General features: G+C 46.8%; 1 protein-coding gene across 8 annotated transcripts in view; it reads left to right on the top strand.

Moving 5' to 3' along the window:
• Positions 1-5,878: 5,878 nt before the first annotated feature.
• The window catches only part of RALGPS2 (Ral GEF with PH domain and SH3 binding motif 2), a 149,807-nt gene continuing 143,437 nt past the window's right edge, over positions 5,879-12,248 (top strand). For 2 of the 8 annotated variants that reach the window (XM_083157232.1, XM_083157233.1), the window contains exon 1: positions 5,880-6,082. The gene's annotated coding sequence lies outside the window, so the exon portion shown is untranslated. Of the gene's footprint in view, positions 6,083-12,248 lie in introns of all 8 variants that reach the window. The other 6 variants (XM_083157235.1, XM_083157234.1, XM_083157236.1 and 3 more) reach the window with 4 other exon arrangements.

Here is a 12,248-nt window from a genome sequence, read left to right as displayed (position 1 = left end):
TTTCACTTTTTATAAAAAATATATATATATATACTGTACTGTAGATAAAACAAGTTCTGGTGCACGCACTGCAGAGGTCAGTGAAGAACTTGGCCGCCTTCAGAAGCACTGATTGGCCGGGAGAATATAGGGGAGTGTCTTCAATGTGAGAAGACACTTCTCCTGCTGTAGCTGCTGATCACCGGGACAGCCTTTCTTAGCACCTGGGGCGAGATGTACTAAAGGGAAAATTTTCTATGTATCAATACCCGTCCGCCCCGTTTTCGCAAGGCAGGGTATTCGCCGCCCGCCCCCCCCCCCCTCCCGTCCTCCTTTGATCTCCTCCTTCCCCTGGTGTCACAGTCGGGAGGACATCCGGCTTCAGGGGGGAGGAGGAGACGCAGGGGGACGCTGGCAGCCGCCGGGAGGTGATGGAGACCCCCGCAGCCCACATCACAGGTATCGCGGGGGTCTCCGTCACCGCAACCCGATGCTGGCCGCATATGTTAGTACATATGCGGCAGCATCGCGGCGGCTGCCATGCGAAGGGCGGCGATGTATATTAATACATCCCGCCCCTGCTGTCCCAGCACCCCCGCTTTAATACATCCCGGCAGTATAGAAGAATATTGCAATGCGATGTACGGCGATATCACCGCGCCGGCATCGCTCTTTAATGATAAATGTGCCCCTAAATCTTCTTTCTTAAGGAGTGGAACACACAATGCTGATTGATAAATTATACTTTATTTTTTTATAGCGGCCATTATATCACTTTTATTGATAGGGGCCCCCATAAGTTTGATGTCCAGGGCCCCAACCTACCTTAATCTAGTTCTGTATCTACTCCTGATCTACCCCAGGCGTTCGGCGGGCGGTGCTGACCTCTAAGCTAGGCTGCGAGTATACTCAGCTTAGCGAACAGGTCTGAAAAAGGCCCTAGGTGTGAGATCTCGGCTTGAGATTTACGATTAATTGTATTAAAGCTTCTAAAAATTTAATGAGATGATGTTGTTGTTGCCCATAGCAACCAATTATATTCTGTTTATCCCTTTCTCTATTGCATCCTAGAAAATAACAGCCAGAATCTGGTTGATTGCTGTGGGAATTATGTTTAGTAGCTTTAGTAAATATACCCCTTTGTCTTCACTGCCGACATATGTCGATTTGAACATAATATATGACCTTTATAGGTTCATTGTTGGGTTTTGTTACCTTAATAGTATCACAATGCTACAGTGGAAATCCCCTTCTAGACATCCCCATTGACAATGTATAATTACATTTGCCATTTAATTATGCCCTCAGGCTATGAAGTTTCTAACAAAATATATATAGGACTTCCTCTTCTCAATACTGAATACCTCACATTTACATCTCAATTACAGGCTCACGGCAAATAAAGTTAAAAGATAATTATATGATGTATTCATGTTTAACAACCAATTATCTGAATTAGCAAAAACATTGATATTTTTGGAGTTTAAGGAGACAATTGTGGGAATGGTGGAGCGCACTGAATTATGCTGATGGGTAACACAAAGGAAATAAACCATATAAAACACTACGGCTCTGATTCTGGTTGCTCCTGTCCCCTGTGTGTTTGCATCGGGGACTGATGTTTTTGCCCTGTACTTGTGTGCATACGCGCATGTGCGGGGCTTCTGTGTTGGGTGCATTCCGTTGTGATGGATCGCATGCGTCCCTGTTTACCGCCCGCCTCGCCGCCTGGAGGAACAGGTGGTCAGGCGGCCTTCCGGTGGTTTCAAAATACGGGGGGACCCCCAGATTTTTTTGTCCCCTTTATTTTTGGAACCAGGACCGGTCCAAGAGTCCGGGGCTAGTTTCAGAAATATGGGGGACCCCTACTCTTTTTGTCCCCCGTATTTTTGGAACCAGGTCCGGCTCAATGAGCCCAGGATGGTTATGCTCAGGAGGGGGGACCTCACGCCATATAAAAAATACACATTTTTTAAGACAGGACCATGCACAGATCTCAATGATCTGTGCAAGGTTCTGGCCAATTCGCCTGTCAGAACCTGGTCTGCATGTGTGGCGATTTTAGACACATTTTTCTGAATTCGCATCTCATTAAATATACGATTTGTATACTTTTCAATTGGAAAACATCTGGATGCTAGTTCCGGCGTTACTAAAAATTGCACCTTCAGAAAGTGCGATTTCGCGGTTTTTGCCATTTTTCATATCTAATTAAATATGCGAATTCTGAAAATTCATGCGATTTCGGACGTTTTTTTTTAACTAAAAATCGCACAAATCACATTTTCGCATCTCATTAAATGTCACCCTTGAATTCCATCATAGAGGTGACGAGCATGGAAGCCATTTATTAAATCGGATATCTCAAGATCATCAGCTAAAAAGTCAATTTTGCCTGCTTGGAAGCCAGATCAAATTTTCCATTTGCTTAGAATTAAAGTTTGTTTTGCAGCAGACAGCGTTGTGGCTGGTAGTCCATCTTTCGCCAAGAGCACAGCTGGTAAAATAGACCCTGCGGGTACTACTGGAAAATGTGGCAGGGGGGAGCCGGGTCTCAAAAATGGCCTCACAAAAAATGGCCGCCGTCTTCTAGGTGACAGAAGCTAGAGGTCCTACTAGACCTGGGTAGTAAACCCCTGGCAATAAGCATGTAACCCCCCCTGGCAATGAGTATAAACCCCCTGACAACTAGCAAGAAACACCCTGGCAATGGGCATATATCCCAGGTAGCAAAGTATGACATCCCTGGGTCGGCAATGTCTAGGTTGACAGTCACTAGGTTGACCACTAATGGTCAACAGTTACTAGGTCGGCACCTGGAAATATTTGACATACCATATGTCATCATTGACAGAAGGTAGACACAAGCTTAAGGTCGACATAGGCATGGGGCAATAACCACCGTGAATGCCTTGTGTGTGTTGATCATACTCATGTCGACCTTAAGCTTGTGTTGACAATGTTCAATGTTCCTATGGTATGTCGACCTAGTCACTGTTGACCGTTAGTGGTCAACGTAGTGACTGTTGACCTAGAGATTGTCTATCTCTTATACTACAACTAGGTAGCAAACATAAGTAACCCCAGGTAACGAGCAAGCAACCCCTGACAATGAGCATGTAACCCCAGGCAGCAAGCAAGTAACCCCTGGCAACAAGCATGTAACCACTCACAACGAGGATGTATATAAGAAAAATTATAATTAATGGAATGGTGGTGGTGGTGGGCACTTCTGTATTAGCCTAGGACGTCTAGAACCCACAAGCAGGCCCTGACAAAAACTGTTTGATGTTTCGAGAACTGCATATGGTTTGGGGGTGGACAGTGATTAGCAAGTTGCATCTCCTATTTGTGTCTGGGCTGCAGCTATCTCTACACCGGGGGTCTTTCTGGTTGACTTGCAAAGCTGCGAATTTTGCAGCTTTGCAAGCCAACTAAACACCGCCCGCCCCCTTCCCTCGCACAGCGAATATACACGTATCGCACGCAAATGGATGTTTTGCATAAACATCCATCCGCAGCCTTACATGCGGGGCTGAAATCATTCGATGGTCGCCGACCATCAAATGATTTCTTAAGCGTTCACAAATCTGTCACTCCCTGATATGGGAACAGGATGGGCAGCTGAAATCTGGTGGCGTCAGCTGCCCGTCCCCATGACACCTGTGTCACGGAGCCATTTGCATAGCAACACACAGCTTTTGCATGGGAACACCCATGAAATGATGGGTGTTCCCATGGGCCCCACCCCCCCACCCATGAAATGCTGGGTGTTCCCATGCTCCCCCCCCCCCCATGAAATGCTGGGTGTTCCCATGGGCCCCACCCCCCCAACATGAAATGCTGGGTGTTCCCATGGGCCCCACCCCCCCCCATGAAATGCTGGGTGTTCCCATGCCCCCCCCCCATGAAATGATGGGTGTTCCCATGGGCCCCACCCCCCCCCCCATGAAATGCTGGTTGTTCCCATGCCCCCCCCCCCCCCCCCATGAAATGCTGGGTGTTCCCATGGGCCCCCCCCCCATGAAATGCTGGGTGTTCCCATGGCCCCCCCCCCATGAAATGCTGGGTGTTCCCATGGGCCCCACCCCCCCCATGAAATGCTGGGTGTTCCCATGGCCCCCCCCCCCCCCCATGAAATGCTGGGTGTTCCCATGGGCCCCACCCCCCACTACTCCGTGCCAGCGACTATACAAGTCACCACGTCTGTTCACAGAGGCTGCACATGTGTATAAATGGTTATGCGCATGCACAGAAACAAAACATCGCTCCCCCGCACAAACGCGTGGGGGAGTTAATAGACCAGAATGACCTCCACAGTCCACTGAAATTTCTCACATTAGCAGGAAAAGCCTGAATTAGGCCCAAAACCCCCGAGTTCCTTCTCCTTTCCGACAATATGGGAGTAAATTTACTGAAGCTTCTAAAAATGAAAAGATGTGATATTGCCCTTAGCAACCAAACAAACTATCTACTGTATCACTTCTCTATTGCATCCTAGAAGATGATAGGCAGAATCTGATTGGTCACCATGGACAGCATCACCACTTTTTATTTTTAGAAGTTTTAGTAAATTTACGCCAATGTTTCAACTAAGTGCCTGATTCAGACCTGCTCTCCAGGCTACGTATATTCAGAGCCTAACAAGCAGGCCAAGGCCACCCCGTCCACCGAATCCCTTTGCTACACTGTGAGTGGATGTGTATGCTTACCCATCTGCTCGCAAACGTCTGCATAGAGGATAATGTATTCGATGGTTGCTCACCATCGAATGACTCTTCCTCTGATCGCAGCAGAAAGCTAAGCCAGGATTTACTTTTCTGTGGCACGCTGATGGCCGAATTGGAGGCGGGCACTGACATCATGTGATGTCATCCAACCTGAACAGGCAGGAGGACGCCTGCTTTCCCTGGGGCCCGCCCAGCATTTCTATGGGCATGCCCACCGTTTTTTGTGCGCACACCCATGAGCGGTGGGCGTTCCCCTGAGAACGCAGATGCATACCTCCCAACTTTGATGGAGGAGCAGGCGGGATAACGCTGATGCGCGCCGAAGGCGCGTCGGAATTTTCGGGGGCGTGACCAAATTTTGGGGCCGTGGCCTATACGCGCGGCTCCCCCGCGAGGCCACGCCCCCATTTTGCCGCTATGGGGGCATGACCCAGAGGCTCTGTGAGCCTCTAGCCATGCCCCCAGCCCACTGGCTGCGGTAATAGACGCTGTGCGCATGCGCACAGCTTTTATTCCCCGCTGCTTAGCAGCCGACAGGGGGGACTCCCAACAGCCCCCCCTCACTGCGGGACACTGCCGGCCGCAGGAGGGACAGGCCCTGATAATCGGGACTGTCCCGCTGAAATCGGGACTGTTGGGAGGTATGCAGGTGTGGCAATGCCTGCGTGGGGTAGGCACCTGAATTCACATTCAGCGCCCGCCCCTTTTTAGGCGATCTGAAAAGTATGGTTTGGCCAGGTGGCATTTACCTGTTCTCTAGGGTGCGAACATACACAATCTAGCTTACATGTCTGAATCGGGCCCATACTTAACTGAAAGTAAATCAATGATCAGCATGATTACCATTATTACTTTATGTAGCACATCGTAAAATAAAACATCTACTTTCAGTCATAAAAGATTCTTGCCTTGTGTAAAAGATGCAATTTTTTTTTTTCGCGCCCGCGGCAGTGAAAGGGTTTAATCAATGTGTGTTTTCTGTCTCGCGTGGAGAGGATAACAACAAAAGTCGCACGGGAGGTTTCTCCCCTCCCCGAACACGACTCCCACGCCCCTTATAGGCGTGTCTAAGCGTCATGCTGCGCCCCTGCATGCAAATGAGCGCCTGAACCTTCCTCTGGACAACGCCCACTGTGGCAGCCTAAGCAGCAGGCGGAAGCGCGCACGCACGTCACACTCCGTGTCCTATCACAGTCCCCGCCCTCCTTCAGCAGCAGCAGCTTGGCAGGCTGGCCTGGCGGGGGCGCGCACGGCGCTGTGCCGGCGTGCTGCTGCTGTGAATGAGAGAGGAGAGGAACGGACAGAACAACGGCCCCGAGCTCTGGGGAGCGGCGCTCACACCGGGCACAAGAGCGTGAGCTCACTTCGTTCAGGTAACACGGGAGTGGGCTAGGTGTCTGGTCTCCAGGGCCGTACTCGCACTGTGGGTTGGCAGTGGGATGTGCTCTCCATTGTGTGCGGGCATGGATGTATGGGATAAATGTGGCACATATGGGGCCATGCCTTCAGCTGTCTTTACTTTTATACTGCAAGCCTCAGATGGTCTCACCTGCCCCCCGGGTTCCCTCCTGTGGCCGGTGCAGGTTGCTGTCAGTGGAAAGATTATTTGGACTCTAATTAAAGCTGTTGTGCAACTACAAGTGCCAGTTCGCCAGGCTTATTCTGCTATGTGCCAGCATGCCAGGCTTGTGCAACTACAGGTGTCAGCGTGCCAGGCCTATTCTCCCATGCGCCAGGCTTGTGTGACTACAGGTGTCAGCGTGCCAGGTTTGTGTGACTACAGGTGTCAGCGTGCCAGGCTTGTGCGACTACAGGTGCCAGCTAGCCAGGCCTATTCTATGTGCCAGTCTTGTGCAACTACAGGTGTCAGCGTCCCAGGCCTATTCTGCCATGCGCCAGGCTTGTGGGACTACAGGTGTCAGCGTGCCAGGCTTGTGTGACTACAGGTGTCAGTGTGCCAGGCTTGTGCGACTACAGGTGCCAGCTAGCCAGGCCTATTCAGCTATGTGCCAGGCTTGTGCGATTACAGGTGTCAGCGTACCAGGCCTATTTTGCTATGTGCCAGGCTTTTGCCACTACAGATGCCAGCGTGCCAGGCTTGTGCCACTACAGAGGCTTATTCTGCTTTGTGCCAGGCTTGTGCCACTACAGGTGTCGGCGTGCCAGGCTTGTGCGACTGCAGAGGCTTTTTCTGCTATGTGCCAGGCTTGTGTGACTACATGTGCCAGTGTGCCAGGCTTGTGGAACTACAGGTGTCAGCGTGCCAGGCCTATTCTGCCATGCGCCAGGCTTGTGGGACTACAGGTGTCAGCGTGCCAGGCCTATTCTGCCATGCGCCAGGCTTGTGGGACTACAGGTGTCAGCGTGCCAGGCTTGTGTGACTACAGGTGTCAGCGTGCCAGGCTTGTGCGACTACAGGTGGCAGCTAGCCAGGCCTATTTTGCTATGTGCCAGGCTTTCGCCACTACAGATGCCAGCGTGCCAGGCTTGTGCCACTACAGAGGCTTATTCTGCTTTGTGCCAGGCTTGTGCCACTACAGGTGTCGGTGTGCCAGGCTTGTGCGACTACAGAGGATTTTTCTGCTATGTGCCTACGTGTGCCAGTGTGCCAGGCTTGTGGAACTACAGCTGTCAGCATGTCAGGCTGTTGTGATGTCAAGCGTGCCAGGCTTGTGCGACTGCAGGTACCAGTGTGCCAGCCTTGTGCAACTTTAGGTGCTAGCGTGCTGGGATTATGCGACTGAAGTTGCCAGTGTGCCAAGCTTGTTTGACTGCAGGTGCTAGCCCTGCATGACTAGAGGATGCCAGGCTTGCGTAACTGCAGGTTGCCAGCTTGTGCGAGTACTTTGTCCATCTTGTGTGGCTAGTTCCAGTGCTTTTGCGTCTATGGAAACTAGCAGGCTTATTTGACTACCAGTCCCAACATGCCAGACCTACAGGTAAAGTGGGGCTTGCAGATACACCAATGCTGGACAGTCACACATTGCTCTCTACCTGCCAGCTTTTTTGGTAGGTTGTGCATGTCTTCCTCCTGGAGTTCCAGGGTCATTGATAGTGCGATGTGAACCATCACATGTTGGGTAGTGTCATTGTAGAAAGTTAATGTTCAGCACCACCCATGCTGATTGTTCCTCAACAGCTGGGTACAGACTGGAGTGACGGGCATTCATTCCAACATAGCAACGAATGCCAGTCAGCCCCCATGGTACCCATTGGTCACAGAAGAACTTTCAAGTATTTTGGCAGCTTTATACAACTTTTAAGCCAACTAGTTCTTTAGTTTACATTGTTACATGAACTTTATGCTATTATATTATCATTCTTTGTGATCTTCTGAACTGCTGGTTGTGATTACTTTCTGTATGGAACGATAATGAGTGCACTCCTTTCAGAAATAACTACAATCGGATATCAATACTATTCCAGATTTAGCCCAAAGTGGGTTCTTTGCTGGTTTCTGTGGCTGGTTGGCTTGTGTTCTTGAGTTTGAAAGTCTTGTTGCATTTGCCAAAGAAAATACCCATTGCATTGTTCCTTTGTGATATTACAATCTTCTTTTGCGCAACTTTAACAAATTGAACAAAAAATGGCAGTGAGCAACATTTTTCCCTGCTCTGAGGCGGTGTAGGGTAGTACTTTCCCTAATGGAACACATTTTGCTCGTTCCTCTTGCAATATAGGAAAAGCGCAATTCTAGGTGTGCTTCATGCAATGTAGAAAGCAAATTCAAGCACATGCAATATACTATCTAAAGTTGCCCATACACGTTACAATTATTGTATACAATATCACATCTCGGTTTTGCAATGAGATCTAGTACAAAAAGTATGTGCTGCACATACTTTTTGTACTAGATCTCATCTCATTGCAAAACAGAGATGCGATATTGTATAGAACAGCGGTTCTCAAACTGTGGGTCCTGACCCCAAAGTGGGTCCCGACCGTCTTAGCATGGGGTCGCGACTCCATGTTGCTGACCATCAGGCTGATGACTTTTTACTAATCTTATACCCCTTTTAGACATACTACCCGGGATTTTGGCCAGGTTTACCCGGGATTTTCAACCCAGGTCACTCCCAGGATTTTAGTAACAGACCCCCTTCACACTACACCTCAAATCCGGGAAATACTCGGGTATACCCCTTTCACACATAAGCCAGGCTTTTCAAGCATTTCAGTGTTTCATCCTTAAAATGGGACACGCCCCAGCAGCAAAAAAAAGCAACATCACATGTTTAAAACTGAAAAACCCGGGTAAACCCATTCAGACATAAGCCGGGTACTATACCCGGGAGTTAAATACCGGGGAAAACCCTGGTCAATTGCAGGTGCTCAGTATCCGGGAGTGAAATCCCGGGTATACCCTTTCAGACATACACTAGTCCCGGGTTAGGGCCCGTTCATGTGAAAAAACCCGGGATTTTCGCGTATGTCTGAAAGGGGTATTAGTCAGTGATTCAAGGATTCTGAAAGATCTGTTGAATTGTCTGTTTTTTTTAGACTCCTCCCATCATTTTGTGCCTCCACAATGCTGCCATGATTGTGCTGTCTGCTGTCCACACATTTGATGTGATGACCTTCTGTAGTAACTTGCTGGGGTCCTGTCATTATTTTTATTGTATGATGGGGTCCCAGAGCAAAATAGTTTGAGGACCCCTGGTATAGAATAATTGTAACGTGTATGGGCACCTTTTTAGATCTTTAAACAGAGAATTTAAAACTTATCATAGCAAAATGATAGTGATACTAAAGACTTTGAAGCGACAGTGTCACTCTTCCCATCATTCTAGGATTGCTCCACTGCCCAAAAGTTATTTCTAGGAACTCTAGAACTTCTAGGAACTCTCTGTTACCAGTATGAATCCACACTAGAGTAGTTTCAGGCAGTTCAAATTAAATCCAGGTATTTAATTTTATTCTACCGTTGTGACATCTGTCTATCAAGTTCCAAGTGGGAGAACTTTTTTAACACATTCTTTTTCAGTTGTATCTGCACAAGTTGACTTTTTTGTTTTTCTTTTTACATAGACCGTTTGATACACTTTGAAATATTTTTTTTTTTTTGGGTGCAGTTGTCAAAGTCTAATATTTTAGGTGAAGTGACTTTTTTATTATTTTACATTGCCATTGATTTCCCATACATTTTCTGTATTTGGATTTTATTTATTCTTGATTTACCATTATTTACTTTTTTGTTTGTTGAATAAAGTTGTTTAGTAAGATGTTTTCCGTACAAGTGTTGCCTTAACTTTTTACAGTGACACTTTCTATAGCTGCTTTTGTTCTTTACTGTTAACGAAAAGATATAATTTTTATACTTTATATGTCTAGTGTCCGTGAGTCTCCAAAACCCTGCCATCTGCTGGCACAGAGTGAAACTACATCTCTTACTCACACATGCACAAACACAGAAGGTAGCAAACTAGCTTTCAAAGCTCTTGCTTCGAGCGGAGTTACTAGTTTTTTAAGATGATTGAATTTTGAAATACTTTTTATCGTATACTGCATTTAGGGGTGACATCAGTCTCGTGCTAAGTGATGTAGGTTATCATAGATAGCTCAGCACACATCGCTGGCACACATGCTGTGTACCAGTGTTCTCTGCTGAGAACACTGGTGATCAAATTACATTTATACTTTATGCAGTATATTCCATTGAGGTGATGGCGAAGCGCAGGACCGCGCATGGACGTCACTCCGGGTTATACACATGGTAGATCTGTGCTTCATTTCTAAGTGATCTAGTCAGATCGCTTAGAAATGGCTCTGGAATTGCCACATTAGACTTATATAGAGTTCATTATTTCATGTCTGGGTTTGAGAGTGCAGCCTAGATAATGTGGTTAAGTATGTAACCATTTATGTCCCTTGTACCCCCACTCCTCCGTGTTGGTAGGGTCAGCATTTTTGTTTATCTTCTCTACCCCACCCCTTGGTGGTCCAGGGTCTATTTCAGAATGTGGTTTTGTCATGTGAGACATGGATTGGGAAGTGATAGTGCATAGCTTACTATATGATCTAACCTCCTTATAGTTTTTGCGCTTGTGTTTCTTTATCTTTTCAGTCCTTACGTGTTGTCGGTTTAGTTTTTTTTGTGTGCGTTTATTGAGTATTTATGGTAAATACACTTGCATATACAGTGAATCAAAAGCTATAATGTCTCTGCTCTGTATAAAATAAGCTCTACTTCAGTAAAAGAGTGTTTTGGATCCAGTGTCTTCATTAGGGGCAGCAGTTTCAGTAGTAAGCACCTGTTCCTGTCACTATTTTTCTATGTTCAGTTGATTTTACAGGTCACCATTTGTCAGCGGAACTACAGTTTGGAGAGACCTTCTGTCCTTGCAGATGAGGGTGTCTGGTGTCTATGTGCACAGATGGTCTTGGGTCATTTGGGACCCTAAGATTAATGTTGATAAATAGAGACTGGTTTTAGACAGCATTATTTTAATCCTTATAGCCCAGTGCTGTGACCCATGGTTTTTTAAAAAGCTGTGACCTCTCTGTCTTGATGTTAAACATTTCTGTTTTGGTACCTGGTCCGTGGTTCTCCTCAAATTCTGCAGGAATAGACTTTTACATATATACTATACTATATGGATCTATGTGTTCAGCCTGCATATGTGCTTGTGCGGTGATTTAGATGGGGATAGTCTACTATTGTTATGCAGATGCCTCCGATAATCACTGACAGTCTGACAATAGTAACTGCTGCATGTTAGCTCTGATCTACTGCTCTAAGAAGTCATTAGCATCTAATAACGCATAATGCATCTGTGAATGAGAGTACCCTACTTTATTTTTTGACAATTTTTTTTTTTAGTCGGAAGGGGACTGACACGCAAGTGACTAGTGATCATTATTTACATGTGGAATTTGCGTAACACGCACATGCATTCCATTTTTCCAGTTTTACACCATTACTGAATATTAGTGTCCAGCCCAGGGCGCCAGTCATTCCATTTGAGACTGTTGGATAGGGCTTTGGGCAGGTTCACTGAAACCTTTACTGTGCTTACTAATGTTTTTTGACCATTACTGAGCTGGAGGTCAACCGTCTTGGGAGCAGATGCAACAGCACAGATAACTGTGATAAATTGGCTGTCTCAATCAGCTTCTGCCTTACATTTTACAGGCCTTGTTTGAAATGGCAGCTGTGAGCTGATTGGTTGCTACTTTATCACTCACAATTTTGCCTCTTGTCGAGCTTTGATAAATAAACCCCATGTAATCCCTTTTTTTTGAAAAAAAATTATTTTAATAATTCTCCCTGGGGACCGGGATAATGTGTGTCCAGAATTGAAATACTGCTTCGTAAATGGCTTCTAGCCTAAAGGCTGTATGGGGACGATTCAATTCTCTTAACAGGTGCCCAAAGTAATTTGTGCCTATCCAAGCAATTCAGCTGTTGCGCACCCATCCATCTCTTTACACATACCCAAATATACTCAGTTTAGCAGATATATCAGTTAACCCAAACCATGGACATACACGTAGATAAATGGTCTGCTCCGGGTAATGGTTGACCAAATGGAGCAACAA

Source organism: Crinia signifera, chromosome 8, assembly GCF_055691185.1.
Source record: "Crinia signifera chromosome 8, ASM5569118v1, whole genome shotgun sequence".
Taxonomy (NCBI): Eukaryota; Metazoa; Chordata; class Amphibia; order Anura; family Myobatrachidae; genus Crinia; species Crinia signifera.
This window is presented reverse-complemented; position numbering and strand designations above follow the sequence as displayed.